Source organism: Labrus bergylta, chromosome 11, assembly GCF_963930695.1.
Source record: "Labrus bergylta chromosome 11, fLabBer1.1, whole genome shotgun sequence".
NCBI lineage: Eukaryota > Metazoa > Chordata > Actinopteri > Labriformes > Labridae > Labrus > Labrus bergylta.
In genome coordinates, this window is record NC_089205.1 from 5,564,141 (window position 1) to 5,584,469 (window position 20,329).

Genomic DNA, 20,329 nt, shown 5'->3' on the forward strand with positions numbered 1-20,329 from the left:
TGTTGATATAGTACCGTATTTTCCGCACTATAAGGTGCACTTAAAAGCCTTTAATTTTCTTAAAAAACGACAGTGCGCCTTATAATCCGGAGCGCCTTATATATGGATCAATTGGTTAATTGGTTGATCCATACTGGTTGTACACGGTGTTCAGCGACACTGACTCGGATAATGACGAGAGGGAGCCGGGCATGTTGGATGCCGTACTCGCCCAACTGTTCAATTCGGACACTGAAGAAGAATTCGAGGGATTCGTGGACGGGGAATGAACTGAAAAAGTGAGCTTTACGTGTTATACGTAACTGAACAATGTTGAGTTATGCACTAACGCAGGGGTGCCCAACCTTTTTTGAACCAAGATCTACTTTTAAAGTTACCAGTCTGCCGAGATCTACCAGTCCACATAGTGAGCCATAGCCTTTACCAACAGCCTACAAACGCATTTAATACTCACACAACAAACAGAAAATAATAAATGAGAGTTCTGTAAAAAAATAATGCAGACTACAGACTACAGCAGGCTGCTGTGAGATGATTTTGCTTTTGTTAAATTAGCTGCAGACACGGTGAGAGTGAACGGAGTAAAGTCCAACCCACTGTTTGACCGGGTCACGTGTGTTCCCACCTCGGTCCGTACGGATCACGGATCAACTGTGTGCTGTAGCACAAAAAGTAAAAAGTAAAAAGGTTCGCGTGGTGGCTGGCGCTCCAGTGCAAGTGTGCAATGAGATGAAATTGAAATCACTTTTCTATTTTACAATTGTATTTTATATTGACAAAACATCTCGCGATCGACTGAGAATCAGTCAGCGATCTACCTGTCGATGGCGATCGACTGTTTGGGCACCCCTGCACTAACGTTTGAATTAGCGGTATCAGACTGTGTTTCTTTTACGTGTTTACAACTGAACAAGGCTGGGAGATATTGTGAATATGCACATTAACGTTTGAACAACGTTGAGTTATTGTGAATGCACTACGTATAAAACTACGTTTTGAGAGTTAAGAGAAACGTCAAAGAAATAATTTATTATTTGGGGAAATCGTCTTATGTACTTTTGTTTTTGTAGTTTTATACGTTACGTTTTATACGTATTTATATTTATATATTCACAATATCTCCCAGCCTTGTTCAGTTGTAAACACGTTCTATTCTATGTGCCTTATAATCCGGTGCGCCCTATATATGAAAACAGTTCTAAAATAGGCCATTCATTGAAGGTGCGCCTTATAATCCGGTGCGCCTTATAGTGCGGAAAATACGGTAATTAAAACTTTATCTTTGTGGAGTTTATTACACCACATCTCTCTCTCTCTCTCTCTCTCTCTTGCTTGAGCTGATTTTCCTTGACTGTGTTTTTGACATTTGCCTTCATAGTTCTTCCCTCTGTTTTGATCGATTGACCTCATAAAGTAGAATCTTTATTGAAGCTTTTAGTAAACAGACAACAACCCACAGTCTGACTCTTTTCTCCTTAGTGTCGTGACATGCGTTAGAACGTTCAGTGAGGATCTCTCACTCGGCAAAACTTGACGACTTTCACCATATTTCACGTTTAAAAAAAAAAGATGGCTTGTTTTGACAAAAAAAGGAAGTCTGGGCCGTAACTTTGCTAATCTGGATGGGATTATATTTGGAGTTTTGCGGTGATGCATGGGTACACGATTGTTTGTTTTTAATGAATGTTTGAGTTTTTTGTAGTAGTTCTACATCCCTGATACGTGCTGATAGTTTGTTCCAGGAATGTGTAGCTCAACAGACGTCACCTTTTCACCGTTAGTCCCACACCTAGGTAGGTTCATAACAGTCTCCTGTAGTTGGTGCTCTGGCATTTATCCTGCTGTTGTATTTTCACAGCAGGGTTTGAAAGTTCTAAAAATGTCCATAACAAAACAGAAATGCCTCCATGCCGTGATTACTCTACATTTATCTCTCTTTTTTTGATAAGTGTTGATGTGAAAAAAATAAAAATGAAAAAATAAAAAAATAAACTTGGTCCTCTAACTTCTCATGCACAAAGGCTGTGGCAGGAGGCCAATTTCAATCAATAACCACTCCCACCCCTCCATAATCCGATTTACAGTCATCACAGGACAAAGTATCCCAGCTTCTATAAACGTCTCAGCCAGTTTTTTTTATTGCCTCATTGATTGTTAACACTGAAACTGTTTTAAATGGTTTAGTTTACAGGCTTGAGATGCCTCGGTGCATGTGCCTATACGGGAGTGGTCTTTGTGTTCAGCAATAGATAGACAACCAGTCTGTTTTAGTACTCGGGAAGCATACATATGTATCTTTTGTTTGGGGCGGGGGGGGGGGTTACAATCTGAAGAATGTATTTATATATCTGGTATAGAGTAGTAAATGACTGTTTCAATAAATACAGTATTTCACTAAAGATTTCTACAATATCATCTAAATAGTTAATTTATCTTGAAGCCTGCACATGAAAATCTGTATTTGAATTTTGTTGTTTTTTTGATCAAAAACAATTCACTCGTAATTTTTTAGTAAAAAATAATCCGCCTAACACTGACGTTAATTATTGATTTTTCTGATATTGGGTGCCACTTACAATCACCACCCTCATGTCAATAAAATTACATTTCTGTACCAATCAAAACTGACACAGTAGCCTGGAGTGCCCTCTAGTAACTGTGGAGGATTATCTCTGCGACCTGTCAGATTAAAAAGATTAACCCTGATTGACTTGTAAATTCAGGTTAAACTGTAACTTTCCAAACTCTGTGCTACTTTCAGATCTGAAATCATCTCAGACAAATATAATTTTTTTCCTATGAAAAATAAACCAGTAACACATTTTATAAACAATATTTTCCTCGTATAAAACTCCGTAACTTAAGACACATTTATTTTTGCTTGTTAACATCCACCATCCTTATTAGCCGCAGGTTGGAGGCTGACAGGTGCTGGTACAATTAATGGGGAAAAAAACATTTGTAAGGTGAGATAAAAGTTGCATGAACACTTTGATTTTTGTATAAATAACTGAATTTGAATATGCTGAGCATGCTGTAAGTAAAGAAGTATTTTAGATTTGGACCTCAGTTAAGTTATCGTTAGCCGCTTCTGTCACTTTAAGCATCTCATCCACATCAGTGACTATCTGCTGACATGTCTTAAGGTTACAAACCGCCCAACATTGCCGTGCATTGAGTCCATATTTTGTGTAATAGAATAATCCTCGCCTCTTTCATGTGTACAACATTATGTGAAGATGAAGGACATGTTTGTGAAATCGCGTCCACATCTTGTGCCATCTGGATCACAGTGTGAATCGGACTAAGCCCACAGCTGAACGCACGCCACTGCCCCCCTCTGCTGTGAGGGCTTTAGGACACACTTTGTTTCAGCCTTTGCGTTTTTTCTTGGACCTTCGCATGAGGAGCTCGCATGAGGCCTTTTCAAGTTCCTGCTGTTCAGCTGTAAAATTGGCAGACACCATATTGCATGTAAAGCTTTGGAGTCTGTTTGGGTAAAATCACCAGACACCCAAACTGCAGTCTACATGCAGTCCAGTTCACAGACCTCAACACTCTCTGCGTGGGGCCTGACACATTCACAACAACTTCATCGGCGTCATCGATCCATGCCATTTTGACCCGTTAATCTCAATTGGTCATAGTTGTCATAACACCCCCTCCCCATCATTTATCACTTTGTTATCAGTGCCAAAACATGTCATTCCTCATCCCTCCAACACCTGCTTTCAAATCTTTATACCCAACCTGCCATCATAATTGCATATAGTGACTGCGGGAGGAATTACATTAATAATTGTTCATCTTCACATAATAGGGCAGCGCGCAGACACCATGTGTGTGTTAATGTGCTTTGTTGCAGCACAGATTGGAGGCTTGCAAGCTCTGATAGTGACCTTTCATAAAAAGCAATAATCACGCCTCAGTGGTTATTAAAGATGATTATTTTCATCTGAGCGGTTTATTTGTAGCTCAAGAACATGCTTAAGTAACATGTTAACTGATGTATACAGTCTCCCTGATGATTTGAAGTTTGAACTCTGAAGTTGAATCATTTTTTATTTATGATGTTTCTAGAATATCTGTGCAACTATTCATTTCCAAAAGAAGGGTGTAAATAACTTTTAATATCTGCAGTTTCATGATGGGGTTGGATTACCATGCAAGCTGTCTTCTGCTAATACATAAAACACATTTAAACACAGTCACTGTCAGGACACGTTAGCCATAGCTCCATACAGTGAACTATTAAACAGAGGACTGAAACTATCAACTGTCTTAGTTAAGAATTCATCTGTTAGTTATTTCATTGATTAATCAATTCATTAATTTTATCCACTAGTTATATAAGGTTAAAAAACACTTGTATAACTTTCACAGAGCCCGAAGTGATGTCTTCAAACTGCTTCTTTTTTTTCACTTTAACACAAAGCGACTTTTGATTTACAAAATGGAAAAAATTTATGTAATGTCTTTAAATTAATCCAACATCTTTGTTTCATTTTCTTCGGCTAAAATAACCAGATGAGAATATTTGATTTGAAAGTTAGCATAAATGTTGTCGACAATAAAACACAAAGAAATTTGATTTATTGAAACACAGAGCTATAAATAGTACAACCAGAAGAAAAACATATTTTTGTAGTGGTCGCTTACTTTTCTTCTTGAGCTGTATTTGCTTTTAATCGTATAAAGTACAACATTTTAGATTGGGAGCAACTCTATGAATGATGTATGATTAATTTACAGAATTTATTTTTTTCTGATTTTGATTCATAATTTCTGTAGGATATGATTCAAGACTACTGTGATAGTATCAAAATGAATGGAATTAAATTGTTTGCCTCTTCTCCACACTCTCATCTTCCCATATAAAGAACATAATAATGAACAGTTTTTGCAAAGGAAATTCAAACAGAGACATGAAATATATTGAATAAAACAAACATCCATGTAAAAGTATAAATCCCCTCCCCTCTAAAGTTTGAATCCTGCTTGGTGGATATTTAAGTCATTTAAATAATGGAAGTTTCACGGTTGTGCATCCAAAACAGCAACATTTTAATACAAATTTTGATCTTTCCCTGCTGAACATCCTGTGTGAAAATCAGCTTACCCATATTTTCCAAATAAAATATAAATGACACAAAGCATCTTTTGTTTTCTGGTATAAAATGTATAAAAAAGAGTTGGAAGTGTATATCTGCTTTTTGTCCTTTTTTCATAAAATAAAGAATGCAGGTGGATTTGTGATTGGAAAAAAAAACTGGTACACAACCTTTTTAAAATGTTCTTAATCTTCAACTTATTTCAATGGAATTCAATTGGTACAGTCATTGTTGTGCATTAGGTTAATAGGTACTGGTATTGATTTCCTTAAGCGTATGTAGCCTGATAAGGATGGGTAGTCCGGATCATCTAGTACTAGAGGATCCAAAGCAATCTGTCTCCGGCTGCAGCTGTTAGAACTTGGCTTGAGTCAGAGGTTTGGAGCTCCTTGGATAATAAACCCAGATTTGTTTCAGAGGGTCAGTCGAATTAGACACCTAATCTGCCTATGTGGTTTTATAAGTTGACTAATCTTGATATAGACATCCGTTGTTTGGGCTCATCTTAGTGTGCTTACACCATAAGCTGGTTAATGCTTTAAGTGTGATTGTGGCAACCATTTGTCAGCTGAGAGCCTGATGCCGTTTCAGTTGTGCATATTGTAGGACGGTCTCAGCAGGAGAGCATTAAGGACTGGCAATTAGCCATTATGCAACTTTACGCCTCTTTATGGTGGAACACCAGCAGAGATAAGAAACTCTGATCCATTAAACTACTTAACTTCTTTGTGCAGTATCACGTTGAGGTTTTCTAGTAGCTGTTGTCTGGTTGTATTTAATTTTGTAGGTTAATGTGTCACTGCTTTTATATATTACAGAAATATGCTTTGATATATAAATACAGTATGGAGATGGGATTAATGAAAACTGGTGATCATTCACTTTAGTGTCGATACCAGTGTACTGTTTTGATTTGCTAATTCCCACCACAATAGAGCTGCAAACAATCTTTCTTCATATTGTTTACAAATTGATTTTTGGGGGAGATATCAGAGTCAGGTTTAGTGCCATGTGCATTTCCACATACAAGGAATTTGACTTGGTGTTTAGGTGCAGAAAAACAATTAACATAGAATATGCATTAAAGAGAAAGACAGTATAGAACAGCAATACTCCTGCTGTCAAGGGACTTCAATAGATTAAGTATTTAACTACAAGTGTGAACAGGAAATATTCAAGTCCACTGTGCCTTAATGTAACGCTTGAGATCTGTTTTAGCCTTATGTTACGGTCCTGTGGGCTTAATTGAACTTATTATTCCTGGAAGGGGTGGAGGGGTAAGATGTGCCAAACTTTCACGGTGACTTATCAATAGCACTTATTGATCTGCTCCAAACAGAGGAAGAGTCAAATGAGGCTAAGAGTATTAATTCAGGACCCATGTTGTTATATCATTTTAAATTCTTCATGCTTTTCAGCCTTTTAAGCCATGAAAGCATAAGTCATGGCAGTGTCCTTTGACATACCACTTTTTCCAGAATGGTAATATCCAGCAGCTATGGGATTGATTTTCTGGAAGTTTAATACAAATATTTTTGAATATCCAAACTTTGAATATTTCTTTGTGAGTGGAGAAGAATCAGAGCCTCATAAAGAGCCACTTTTTTTTTTGCCAATCTTGAACCATTCCTCAAACTCGACCTCCGCCTCTCTCTTTTTACTCAGAATCCCTGAAAATAACATTTCATGACAGTTTTGTCCAGAATAATATACACACATTGACCAAGGACTTGATCTCTGACATCTGTCAAACTTCTTGTCAGTGGTTGTGATCACCTTATAGGGATAGCTCTGTTGTGCCACCATCATTGGAACCTTATAGGCTTAATAAATTTGCACAATTTTGGTTGCCCCTTATATTGCAGCCAGTTTGACCACTAATCACAATATTCATAGACTTAAACAAAACTGGGATACAGCTTTATATTTACCAGAATTTCTTTATTTTAAAATAAAAAAATACTTCTAAACACACGTGAATAAAATGGCAAAAACACTAAAATTTCTTATAAATAAATACAAATAACTAGTGTAACAGAACAAACAATATCAAACAGTGCAGGGAGCAGAAGTGGTCACAGACGGCCCGGGGACGGCAGGGGATGGTTTTAAATGTTTATGATGAAAATTGGATTTTATAATATAGTGTGAAAACAAAATATTATTTTCTGTTCAGAGCAGTACAGAAACCTCAGCATAGTTTTTCAGGTGAGCCCAAATGTTTTCCTAACCAGACCTACAGCATGCACAACTATCTATTCAGTGAGGACTTCATGCACAAAATGCATTCATGCTATTAAACATAAATGCTCTAAAGGCAAGAGCTTAAAACTATTAATGACAACAGGAAGTGGAAAATAAACACTTCAATCGACTAGGGGGAAAGCTCACTAAGTACACAAAGATATCAATAAATATAAAAGTAGGTTTTGTGTCCAACAACATAGCTTACTTTACAAAAGAAGAAGTGTATTTCTTACACTGGTTATTTTCTTAAAAAGAATAATCTTTACCTTATGAAAGTACAGTGGAACTAACTGATGTTAATTCAAGCTACTGATTAGGAATTAGGAAACACTGACGTTACTATCATCCATCCATAACGAGCTAGCTTAACTACAACAGATAAATAATTGATCCGTGCAGCATGTTACCTCGGTGTCTTTTTCACATTATTCCTCCTCTTCTTCTTTTTCGTCCCTGGGCTCCCGAGGGCTTTGTTGTTGTTTACATTACGGTCATTTATAAACGTGATATTAATCGGTACACTCATTGTCACTCACTTCTAATAAGTCGCCTGCCCTCCTCCTCCTCCACAACGAGCAGGTAACGAGCAGCTGTGTTGTGATGTGCCGGGTCAAGCAGGAGACAAGAAAATAGAGCCTTTTGAAATATGTGAAGTAGCCTAGTTGTGTTTTCATGGCTTCTTTCATAACGTTACTAATTAATAGCATGAAAATTATATTAGATAAATAATATTTACTGATATTTAAACACATTTTTCCTTTTATTTCTTCTTCTTATCTTCAACTTTTCTGCATCACTCATTTGGGGGTTAGCCCCCTATGGATGCCGGCGCCCCTAACATTTGCCTATATTGCCTATGCCACGGGCCGGCCCTGTGTCTCCGGGTACATGAAAGGTAGTCCTGCTTTCTTTGGTGACCCTCTGGTTCTTCACTAAGTGCCATTAGCAGCTTGACATTTTTCTCTTTGAGTGAATACTGGATTGATTGCCTTGAAATGTAAAAATATACATTGGGCCAAAAGGTTAAATCATATTAACTTTGGTCATGTAATGGCTTTTCTTCTTGCTTCACCAGCAGGTGAGTCTTACTTGTACAGCATCTGAGACCCTCTCTTAATTCTACTTAACGACCATCATCTTACAATTAAACTTCAACTAGACTTTTATGGCCACTAACTTTGTAAAATTGTTACTTATTTAACTCTTTAGATGACTACAGACCTTCAAATGCAGTACCATCTCCCTTAGATTGGCAGGACTGCTATGGTATCACAAAGGTTTTACCTGACACACAATAAAAAGTCATTCAGGGTTTAGATTCAGCCTTCTACTTGAAGGTCACTGCACTTGGCGCCAATCCATGCTGTGATCATAGACAGTAACTGTGTGACTACAGTCGTAGCTTTGTTGGGCTTTTTTTTTCTCTTTGAAGAACAATCTCATTTTTTCAAAGTATGTCAGCAACAAAAGACTGCACCGGCCTAGATTTAAGTTGGTCTGCTTTGTTTGTGTTTAGTGCATGTCAACTGAACAATCAATCAACATTTAGCTTGTTCATGTGACTTCTAAATAAAAGGATTCACTGTCTAAGTGACCATGAGATACTTACAGTTAAGTTCTACCATAATAGATAGCTCAATAGCCTTGAAGCTTGATGAGTAGTTTTTATTGCTTACCTGCTCTAAAGTCAACATATTTGTTTAAAATATATATATTTATATACTGTATATGGACCATTTTTGGCTGTATTTGATAGGACAGCTTAAGAGATACAGAAAATGTTGGAAGGAATGAGTGGGGGACGACATGCAGCAAAGGGCCTTATGACAGAATCCATAGCAGCTGGGACGAGTCCTGTAGTCTCTGAACATGGCACAAGCGCTATGCTCTGCAGCGCTCCAGTCAACATGTTTTAAGCTGTACAGTTAACATTATTTCAGATAATGATTTCTCATAAATCTGCCCTGTGAAACATTTGCCTCTCATTTGGGAACAGGGACATGACCTTGCACAACTCCATTAGTGTGGTATGCTGCATAAAATATCCATCGAGACCACTTAAAAGATGATTCCACCAATGATTCTGTCCTCAATATTCTAACGGACGTCAAACTGAAAATAGAACGCTTATGACTTGCCTGCAAATTTAGCTTTCATGTGCAGATATCAGTCTAAGATTACCATCCAAAGATACTTATTTTGTGGCATGAATAAAATATATAAAATGTCAAAAACTGGTGTACATCTTGAGATATAACTTGAAAGCTTATTAATTTAAGGAATAGCTCTTTTTGTAATCTTGTAAAATTATCTCTCATGCTCTGTTATTAAGAGACATTTTACTCACTCATGTCAGATTTCAGAGAGAGGGGCTGCACAAGGGGCTCCTCTGAGCTGTTGAGGATTCAGTGCCTTGCTCAAGTCACATCGGCAGTACTCGGAAAGTTACTCTCCAGCAACCAGACCAATTTCCATACTTTGGTCTGTACTGGTACTTAAACTGGCAACCCGCCATACGAACTGAGTTACTGCTACCAAATTTAAAATGAAGATTGAAGATGGGTTTTGCCAGAAAAAAATCTCAGATGATTGCGTAGTGTCAATTCATCTTCTCACAATAGACATCACTTTAACCAAGGAATTTTATTCTTATGAACAGTTTTGAAGCACAAGATATAAGTCCAATACCAACTTAATGTGCAATAGTACTGTGCCCAGTAGAGACTTGGCATGAAAGGGCGTTGAGGTCAGAGGATTGGATAGGTATGTAGTGCATATGACTTTATTCCAGTTCTGTCACATATTAACAGTATTTTTTTTTTTGGCCTTTGCCTTAATTCAATAAGACAGTGTAGACAGTAATGACATATTGGGAATAGAGAGAGAGGATGGTGTGCTCCAAGAAGCCAATGGTTTTGAAATGAAACCAGGGCCTGTATGGCAAGGACTCCGCCCCTGTGCTCAATGAATGAGCGAATGTAATGCCACACTCTGTAACCATAACCCAGTGTGTCAGGGTTAGCTCCTTAACCATAGTTATTATAAACTCTCCAGCTAACCAAAGGGCCCAATGACGACTTGACGACTTGAATGAAATGCTGCTATTGAAAATAATGAAAGTTCTTGCAGAGTCATACTTCTGTCTGGCAGTGACATCAAGGCCCTGACACACCAAACAGATGGCAAAGAACTAGTGGCGGCGAAGGCTGACTGTGGCATCCCATCACGTCGCCTTTGTCTTGGCCAAAAAGCTGCACTTCAACACACCACAAAGACTACAGCCGATGGCCAACCACCACGTACATTCTGCGCTAGTATGAGAGGACATAACTCTCCATGCCAGCAGGCGGCGGTAGTTAGTTGTTGTGATACACTGCTGTCGCTCACCACTCGTATAGGTATAGGTATATAGGTACTTCTAATCGAGAATGTCTGATAAAAAGTTTGAAATGGCGCTGGTGTTGTCAGGCCTTGGTCTTTAAGTGGAAAAAGAAAAGAAGCGGCGGAGGCGACAAATAAGGAGAAACCGCACTAAATGGGTGAAAGCATGGATAGCCTACTACAGCGGCAGTCTCAAGGGGCTTTCCCGAATCTGTGTTGAGAGCATAGACTGTAAATATTAAGGTTAAGAGCTGGAGTTGAATGAATCCTTCAAAGAGCCAATCAGAGTGATTTCTCTCACCAACCGCGACAACGCCGACCGACGCCGATTGAACATGTCGAATCGGCTGAAAAAAGGCAGACGGGGGCCGATGGGTAGCGACAGAGCTGGACGCACCGCAAAAACTAGGGCGACGATCGCTCACCGACGGTCCAACCAGAACCACCGCCGACGATTTCCTTGGTGTGTCAGGGCCTTTAGATCACAGAAAAGTGGAAGATTATAAATATCTGGAGTGTTCGAAATGATGGCAGGGTGGAGTTTTTGCAGTCTGTTGATGCTCTCACTGGGCACATGTGGGGAAACTCCCTCAGATATGCTTAAGCACTCCTACATTTGGGAATCCTTCTGCAAATATTTCTTCAGATCAAACATGTTATTTCTCACTCATCTCCCGCTAAATGCTCTGCGATTCTTTCCTCGAAAATGATGGATTGCCCTTTTCTTTTGACATGGTACGGGTGAAAGGTGAGGTATTAAAAGCTGTCAGAAATCTACTCGTCACAAAGCTACGTTGGAGTTTAGGACTTACAGATATGCGAGGTAATGTGTTGAAGAATGGGAGGAGTGAAAGCACAAAGCCGTAGGTGGTCCAGACCTTTGTAAATATTGTAAGTGTTGGGACATTGTGCGTGAAAACACGTCCAAGCTTAATGAGGTTGACTTAGGAATGCAGAAACCCTGAGAAGTGTAAATTGTTGGTTTTTCATGCAAGTAGATTTTGGACTGGACAGAGCATTGATAGTATTTTTATTTTTATTTTTTTACATCAAACTCTTTCCTCCATGTTCCAAATTATCTCACACCTATTCTCACCACACACAGTCATTTGCAGCACCGAGGAAAATCCCAACAGAGTAATGACGGGAAAGTTCTTTGTCCCGGCCTCTTAGTGGAATCTGTAAGTGCTGACAGACAAGACCATTTAAGTAGAGGAGCTCTTCAAATCAAACAGGACACACTCAGTGTTTAATTCTGTGGCAACATACCCGAGAGCTTGCCCTGACTCATCACACTTTCAAAGCTCGCTGGCACACCTCGCCGTGGGAATGACACTTCTCAGCCCATCTCTGTTTGAACAGGTTGATTCCACTTTCTCTGAGCTCTGCGTCAGGCATTCAGCAGCTTTTCTGATTTACAATGGAGCTCTGGCTGAATGCACGAGCACAGACTTCAAAAAGGGTTAAAAAGTGTTGTGTACAAGTCCAAAGTGTGCACATGAATACACCTAACCCTCCGTTTGATGTATGAATTAATCCCCTTTTATTGTTGACGGCCTGGCAGGTTGACACTGAGCTGAGGATGGACAGGCATCAATAAAGCTCAATAGATTTCCCTGCAGACTTTTTCTTTCCCACATTTGTATTTGGGTGGCATATTACTGACACTCACTGTCAACACAGATTCAGATTAAAATTACCAACTTTTCTTCAACATAGTGGCTTAAAAACTAACAATGCCTCTCTGTTTAACAACACACATTTTACAGTTTCTTTTTGTCTTGAATTAAACATATATGCATAAATATTTATCCCATTATAGCTGCTACAATCAGAAGTTAAACAAAAAAAATTAACTATTTACTGCTTCCAGCATCCTGTATATATGTGAAATTGTCCTCTCCTTTTAGTAAAAAGAAGAAATGATATCTGTGAAAGTGTAGGCAGAAAATCTGTTAACTGACAAATCAGAAATATGAAGTGTTCACCTTGAGCTCGAGGAATTGTATTCTGTGTTTCACAATATTTTATATAATATTGTCAGTAAAAAAGATTCAATAAAATAATAAAGGGACTGATTTGGATGAGAAATCAACAATAACTTCTTCTTTTTCCTCCAAATCTTCTTTTTTCTAGTAAATCAGTGTAGTGATACAACAGAAAACTCAAAGTACTTGGTCTTTTTTGATTCTCTGATTTTTTTTTGAAATTTTCAAAATCCAAAACAAAAAACGCCAACCAGAATTTACATTTTTAGACACTTCAAATCCATTAATACAGAGGAAACATTTGTTGTAAACAAAATATGTTTAACTCATAAATGACTAAACATTGTAATCTTTTTCAGTGTTAACTTGATACAATGTGATTTTTATGAACTGATAACATAATACAAGCTCCCCCCAAATGTTTTTATTTATTCTCTTGCATACAGGATTTTCACATTTTTCTTAAAGACTTATTTATCCTTCTCCAATTCAATTCAATGGGTCCTTTTTTTTAGATCGTGTGTCCTTCATTTGTAGTTCTGATATGATTTTTATTACAATGAAAAATAATCTTTTCATCTTATGTATTCAATCTTATTTTGAAATACCACCTTCTCTTTATCAAAATCTTAGCTTTAATGGGTTTAAGTAAAGGTTTAATTACTTTTTTATAGGCTCATTTGAAATTACTCACCTCGTTTTTCAGAATAAAACATTGCATGCAAATCTGCTGGTAAGTACAGTCAGAACAAGTGAAGATAGGATGTTTGTCCATAGTAATGAGTTTCGTTAAACATTTAAAAAAAAAAAAGTATCTTCTTCTCCAAACTCACAGAATCTCTGGCTTTCTTTTATACCTGTTCTGGTTCTGATGTCTTGTTACTTCTTATTTCTAGCAAAGTTTTTTTTTTTTCTGAGATCTCCATGTTTTCTCTTGACTTTGGCCAAGGTTGTAATAAACTGGAATTATAATATTAGTAAAAGGGAAATGTTTGTTTCTGATCCAGATCCTAAATAGTTAAATTTTGTAAAAAATATTGAGTTCTTGCAAATTGCAGGCTGAATATTGTCCTTTTATTCACCACAAACATTTATGTATCATGCTCCAATACCATAAATCCTTATCAGTTTAACTTGATTATGTATATTTATACTAGAGCTGATAATACAGGTGTCCCAGTGCTACCAGTCTAATTCAGTCACGCATCAGTGTCCACAGCTCACTCTCGACACCCCCTGTTCGTGTCAGAAAACAAAGGCCATGGGCGTCCTCACTATACATAGCCGCTGGGGCACCGGACAACACCTCTTAAGCAAACAGGCTTACCCGCTCTTTATAACAGCCGCATTATGCTCAGCCTTTGTCCTTAGCAATCCTCCACCCTGGTCCTCCTGCTCCATAACAGGTGCTGCTTCAAGTTGCTCTTCTGATTCATTGTTTCTTCAATTCCAAAAGCCCTTTTTTTTAAATATTTGTCCTCCACGCTGACTGTGGAGGTGACTTTATCTTAATGTACACAACAAAAAAACACCAGCCTTTCACTCTGTGCGGTGCATTGAAAGCACGGCTTAGGAAGTGTGCAATTTGATCGTGTGTTCTTGTCTTTGTGCTGCTACCCCTATGAAAGCACACTACTTCACCCTGTGAGAATTAACACGACTCCACACTTTTTTGCCAGTCATAATGTCAGACAGATATTCTCTTTGTCGTGTTTTAGATAAGTTTCGATTGAGACAGCACAAAGTTTATTTCTAACCTTGGAAAAAACGAGTGTGACAAATTTTAACTTGGGATCCATTTAATAGCGTTTTCAAGATTTTGAAACTACATCTACAGAGGCACTGCTTGCCAACAGGCAAGGCAGGCAACTGCTTGGGGCCCCAGGCTAGTAGGGGGCCCCCAAGGGCTGACAGACTTTGAACCAAAGCAGTGCTTTAGAGTGTGCAAGTTTTACAATGACAGTAGGATACCTCCCTAATGATGCCCCATCTGACAATATTCAATGTTGTTCCAATACTCCTATGAAAACTTACAACAAAACTGATAGCATGACTCCTGCTACAGATCTTAATGCAGAAGAATTCAGTGTTTTAAATTAAACAAACAGCTGTTGATTGCTCTCTTAAAAGCCATCAGAATCCTTTGAGAAAAACAGTCATTTTAACCTCACAGAACAAGGGAGTAGCTGGGCTTCCTCAGCATGAACCACTTTGTTTTGCTGTGAGATTAGAATGAGTCAGAGTTACATGAACGGTTGTTGGACAAATTATCTTATTAACGCTCCATAGTCAAATCTAACGTATATTATAGCCCACATTTCAGTTCTCGGGTGCTTTTTAAAGTCTTAAGAGAAAGCCAAACATTCAGGTCCGTTTAACTGGGAGGTTCATCCAGAGGCCCGAATTTTCAGAGAAGTTCAACCAAAGGTCAGTTGGAATTAGTAACCTTTAGGATAACATGATTAGCGTTTCTTATAATCTTTCCCTGCTTGGCGTTGAAAAATAATCAATATTGACTGGTATTTAAGTTCTATTTGTATTTGGGAAAACGACGTAGTTGGAGAATATACAAAAGCCCAAAGCAATATCGATGTGTCATCACACTAATCCATCACTTGACCCTTCGCTGCCCCTGTTTACCGTGAGCGTCGGGTCATAGGACACGTCAGGGCGTCATCAAACCTACATTAGAATCAAAAACATGCTAAACCAACACCCCTGCAGAGATAATGGATCTCCCCTCACATGACATTTGAGAGCCTCAACCCTGGAGCTGCAAGACAACCATTGCAATTCCAATAGCATAGTCACACACACAAACACAATCGCCTACTCACTTTATCTGCACTCAGGCGCAGGTATCAGTCCCCGAGGTGCAGAAGGGCTCTCTTTGACAAAAAACCTGCTACCCGCAGTCTCCTGTTGTCCCTGTGTGAAGATGCGTTGAGATTAAAATGTCCTACATGAGATGTTATCTTGTAAATTCAACAATCAATTTCTTATCAAATATAAATAAGGTTAGTTTATTATTAATATAAGGTTAGTTGATATTTTGAGTATACACACACACAGTCACCTTTCACCTCTCCTCTCTAAATTCACACAACCCGTCGGGCCTCCATCCATTTCTCTATTCCTGTATGTGTCTGATCTTTTGACATCAGGCTTCTTATCGACAGTACATTATATAAAGACACTTAAATGACCCAACTCAAATACATGTTTTTGTGCATATTACTTAATTTGATTTGATTTTTTCCCCTAACATGTAACCTATGACTTCTATGTTTTCTAGGTAACAAATTTTTGTTAGCACATTGTGGATTTAAGAACAAAAAAAAGCAATTTCAATAATTTGAAAGTGGTTGTTTTGGCCTGATAAGGTACAAAATACAGTTAAAGATGTGGAAGAAATATAATTATGAATATATGTGGTACTGTGTTCGGTGATTTGTTGCAGTCTGACGACAGGGCAGAAATGATTCCTACAATGACTGACCTATTGGTGAGAGTAAAATAAACTTCTTATTTTTTAGAAGCTGTAAAGGCTAAAAATGTGATACGACAGAAATGAACCCAGCCTGGGCAGCTCAGGCATTAGCTTTGACGTTTCACCAAACAATGGGTTAAATTTGAACTGATCATATTAACACATCGGTTTTGATGTCATATCACAAAAGTATTAATGCCACTGGGCGAAAGTTAAACCTGAGTTTGTCCTCTTTGACAAAATATATTCATGTCCTCATGTTTTCAGTATCCTAACATGAACTTCCAAGCCTTCCTTGTTCATTTTGACTCATGCTGTTTTCTTGTTATGCTTTTCTTTAAAAGATACTGTTTGCTCAAACGCCTTAAAACTGGGAGGCAGAACGAAGAGATGAAAGGCAGCAGGAGAAAAGAAAACATGTCAGTAACTGCTGCGTTGATCTCTGTGTACCAGAAAAAGCCATACATCAGTCAGTCATGTAGGTGGTAGAGGTGCAGCAGCAAATAACTTACCAGGGCTAAAGCCATAGGATCATGAGAGTGCAAACATGATTATTGACAGAAACACAAAAGGAGGTTTAAGGCAGACTCATCCAAGCTGTGTGAAATTTCAACCAAACACAGTCATGTGCAAAGAGGGTGGGCAGGTGACAGTGACCCACCCCCACAACCAATTTGTATGCAGTTTCCTCTGTTCTCCTTTCTTCACTCATGACCCAGTTTCTGGGGGACAAAGCCCCCCGCACCCCTGTTATGCTTGTAATAGTTTCCAATTAATAAGACAGCCTGTATTTCTGTGTGCGTGCATGTATGTAAACTGATCACTAGGCAACCTAATCATCTTTTTTTCTGTGACATGAAGGTGTTGCAGACATGCCGTCTTTGCCTTACCCGCCTCCTGCTTGAGTTGTTAAGCCTTATTGCCCTTTACACACTGGCCTGAAGAGAATGTCATCCCCTCTGTCTTACTCTTAGAGGACAGAGTGGGGCGCTGTTTCCTTACTTTGCATGTGGTGACTAGTCATGAAGTGTGAATAGTGCTCTAGCCTTCATGAGTTCACCATTGGGCTTTGTTGCAGGGTTTAACCCCGATGTCTGCTCAGTCGGCACCAACCGAGAGACATCTGTTTCTTAAGCTAATTCTGCTCATTTGCGATCCCTCTCAGAAGTGAGTGGCTTAACCAGAGACAACAAGACACCGCCATTGTTCAGTTCCTCTTGTCACTTTTGTTTTGCCAATCTGTCCAATAAGATTTACTGTTGTTGAAATGAAGTGCATGAAAGAATGCTGAAACAAGTTAATGACACAGACAAGGGTCCTAGGAGGGAGATTAATTTTATTAAGACACTAGTTGAGAATTTCGGGGACCTACCAGTCGTATCCCCCGAGAAAAACCATTAACCAGTTAGTCACTGCTGTGTGTGCAGATGATCTATAGAGTAGACCCTGAACACACAAATGTGGAGAGACATTGCAGCCAGACAGGTGTGGAAGTGATGTGTAGTTAGGTTGAAAAATACCAACAGAGATGACATCAGTAGAGTTCCTTTTACAGAGTCATGAGTACTTTGATTTTTCTTATCTGTGGCCTGCTGCACCAGCTATGTTTTAGTTGTGTCTTAAATAAGGGGTGTGAAGTTCACAGTTAACCCTAAATTGACACTAGTTTGTTACATAAGTTGGGTCAGTGCTTGGTTGCACCACTCTGAGACGTAATGTTCTTCTAAACTAGTACCACCTTTCAAAACAGTCACCATGACAACCGTTTATTAAGAAGGACTGTACACCTGCTGGGAGCTTTGTGTCAGATTTAAGATGTAACTTTTGCATCAGTTGGAACTATGTCATCTGGTGCAACACCTTAAATGTTCGTAGTGCTCCAAGTCGGTCCTAACTGAGAAATTATCTTAAACTAGGCTACGTTTGAACTTATTCTTATTTAGTGTAACCCAGTGCTGGTCTACTCTGAATGCATCACTGCTTAGTTTGCGTGCCCAGTTTCACAGGAAATGTAATTGAGGTCATTTTAATCCCCCTGACTTGGACTCTTTTACCATGTTCTGTTGATGCAGTGTACTGTCTCTAAACAGATTCAGCTGTGCTTTGTAAACCAGCTTTGGTAAATAAAACTCTTTCAGTCAAGGGTGGATTAAAAATCATGGCCATATTGGAGGTTATTGTAGTAGGTACTTGATTGGTGTTGGATAAGTGTTTCTATTTAGGACATCTCTTATTGCATGGACGGAAACTCACTGGGCCACCAAACCCCTAATGAACTTACGTTGTGTGGGTGAATTTGATTATTGGTTGCCCAACTGTAAACTCTAAATTTAGAAAAAACAAAACAGGCAATTTGAAACATGTTAGTATGTTAACACACCAATCCCCTTCCCTAACGCTGGCACAAGGACGTCTATATTTTGCAGAACTGCAGTGGTGGGTTGGTGAGCGCTATGAGAGTGTCAGCCGCCTGCAGCGTACACAAACCAAACAGAGATTTCCCAAAGCAAACACTCGTGTCATCTGAACAAAAACATCCACTCACACTCTCACCTAGTCGGTACACACGTCGACACAAACAGCAGCGAGGCAAACACATGCAGAAGAAACGGGAGTTTAAGCTGCAGAGCAAACGAGGGAGTGGAGGCTAAAGCTTGGATACATTCTCAGGGCAGCAGGGCCTATGGGTGTCAGGGAGAGCACTACCTCTCACCTTTTGAATTGTGTTTGCGCGCACATGTGTTTGCTTGCCTGTCTGCTTGTGTGTTTGCTCATAGAATAAAAGTGTAATGTTTGCTCTCTTAGCCTGCTTGACAGCTGTCTCTCAGGTAAAGCCCTATCAAGTTCAGGCCTTTCAGCAGCACAGAGTGCTAATGGAAAAAATAAGCTTTGAAAGGACGGGCAGTCTCAGAGAAGTCATTAATTTTCACTCAGGCCTTTGTTTTCTCTGACTCTGACAGATTGATCGTTGTGTCAATGTCCTAATAATTTCTCCTCCACCCAGTCGGTACTTAACTTCATATTAATAAAACAAAGGTTATTGAATACTTGAACAAGACACTAATTCACCTGCTTGATCACTTCACGTTTAGTCAGTCATCATTAATCTTAACTACACCGCCGATGGCGACTACTTGAGCCTCTGCTCAAGTTGTTCTGTCTGCTCCGGCAGAGTGACACGCTGTCAAAATCCAGTCCTGCTAATTAAACAACAAAACATGTTATTTGTGTGTGCTCTCTGGGCGACACACATTAGGAACATCAATCAGTTTGATGGTGTAAAAGAAGGTTTGGTTAGGTTTAGGGGAGCGTTAGTTAGGAAGCAGTTTGTGAGAAATATTATTTTAGAAAATCAGAAAACATTTGATATAAACTTCTTAAATATTTCAGATATGAGTTCATCTTATCCTCTAATTTTAGTTTGATTGAAATGGTTAGTTTTAGGTGTTTTAGCATGCTGGCTAGCATTTTACATAAATGTTTAAGGCTATTCTAAATATGTTTACAATGACAGTATAGAAATAAAGGTTTTAGAACACTTCTCTGATTTGTTCCAATGCTATTTGAATTTAGTAATCGACCTGAAACTATTCCCTCTGCCAGACACAACCCAGACCCAGCCAAACAGTTATCTTATATCAGGGAACCTGCACTCACATCCAGCCCTCCACCGCCCGCTCTCTGCGTCTTCCTCTCTCTTGTATTCGGTGTAGTGCACATTCTCCTGCTGCAGCAGACTCGCTGTCTTGTTAATTTCCTGATTGTGTAATTATATCAGGATGTTGTTTGTGCTATCAGAAGATTTAGTTCTAGTCATTGTTTGGGCTGTGCGTGTTTTTGTGAGATGAGTGCAAGTGATAGCAAACCGCGGCTCCATATTTGTGTTATCTAAGCCATCGGTGATAGCAGCTCCTTCACCAGCTTCTTCACATAACACACCCTATCAGCCAACTGCTTGTTGTGAATGATTTACATGTGTGGTGTCAGGAGGAGCTTAGGCAGTTACAATCTGATACATCCTCGTAGAAACCTCAGGAGGAGTGTTTGCGGGGCGGGCGGATGTTTTTTTGTGGCAGAGAGAGGACACAGATCCTATCCTGCACATTAACAGT

General features: G+C 38.9%; 1 protein-coding gene across 2 annotated transcripts in view; it reads left to right on the top strand.

Moving 5' to 3' along the window:
• Positions 1 to 20,329, top strand: part of brip1 (BRCA1 interacting helicase 1) — a 79,912-nt gene that overhangs the window by 50,512 nt on the left and 9,071 nt on the right. The window lies entirely within an intron of this gene.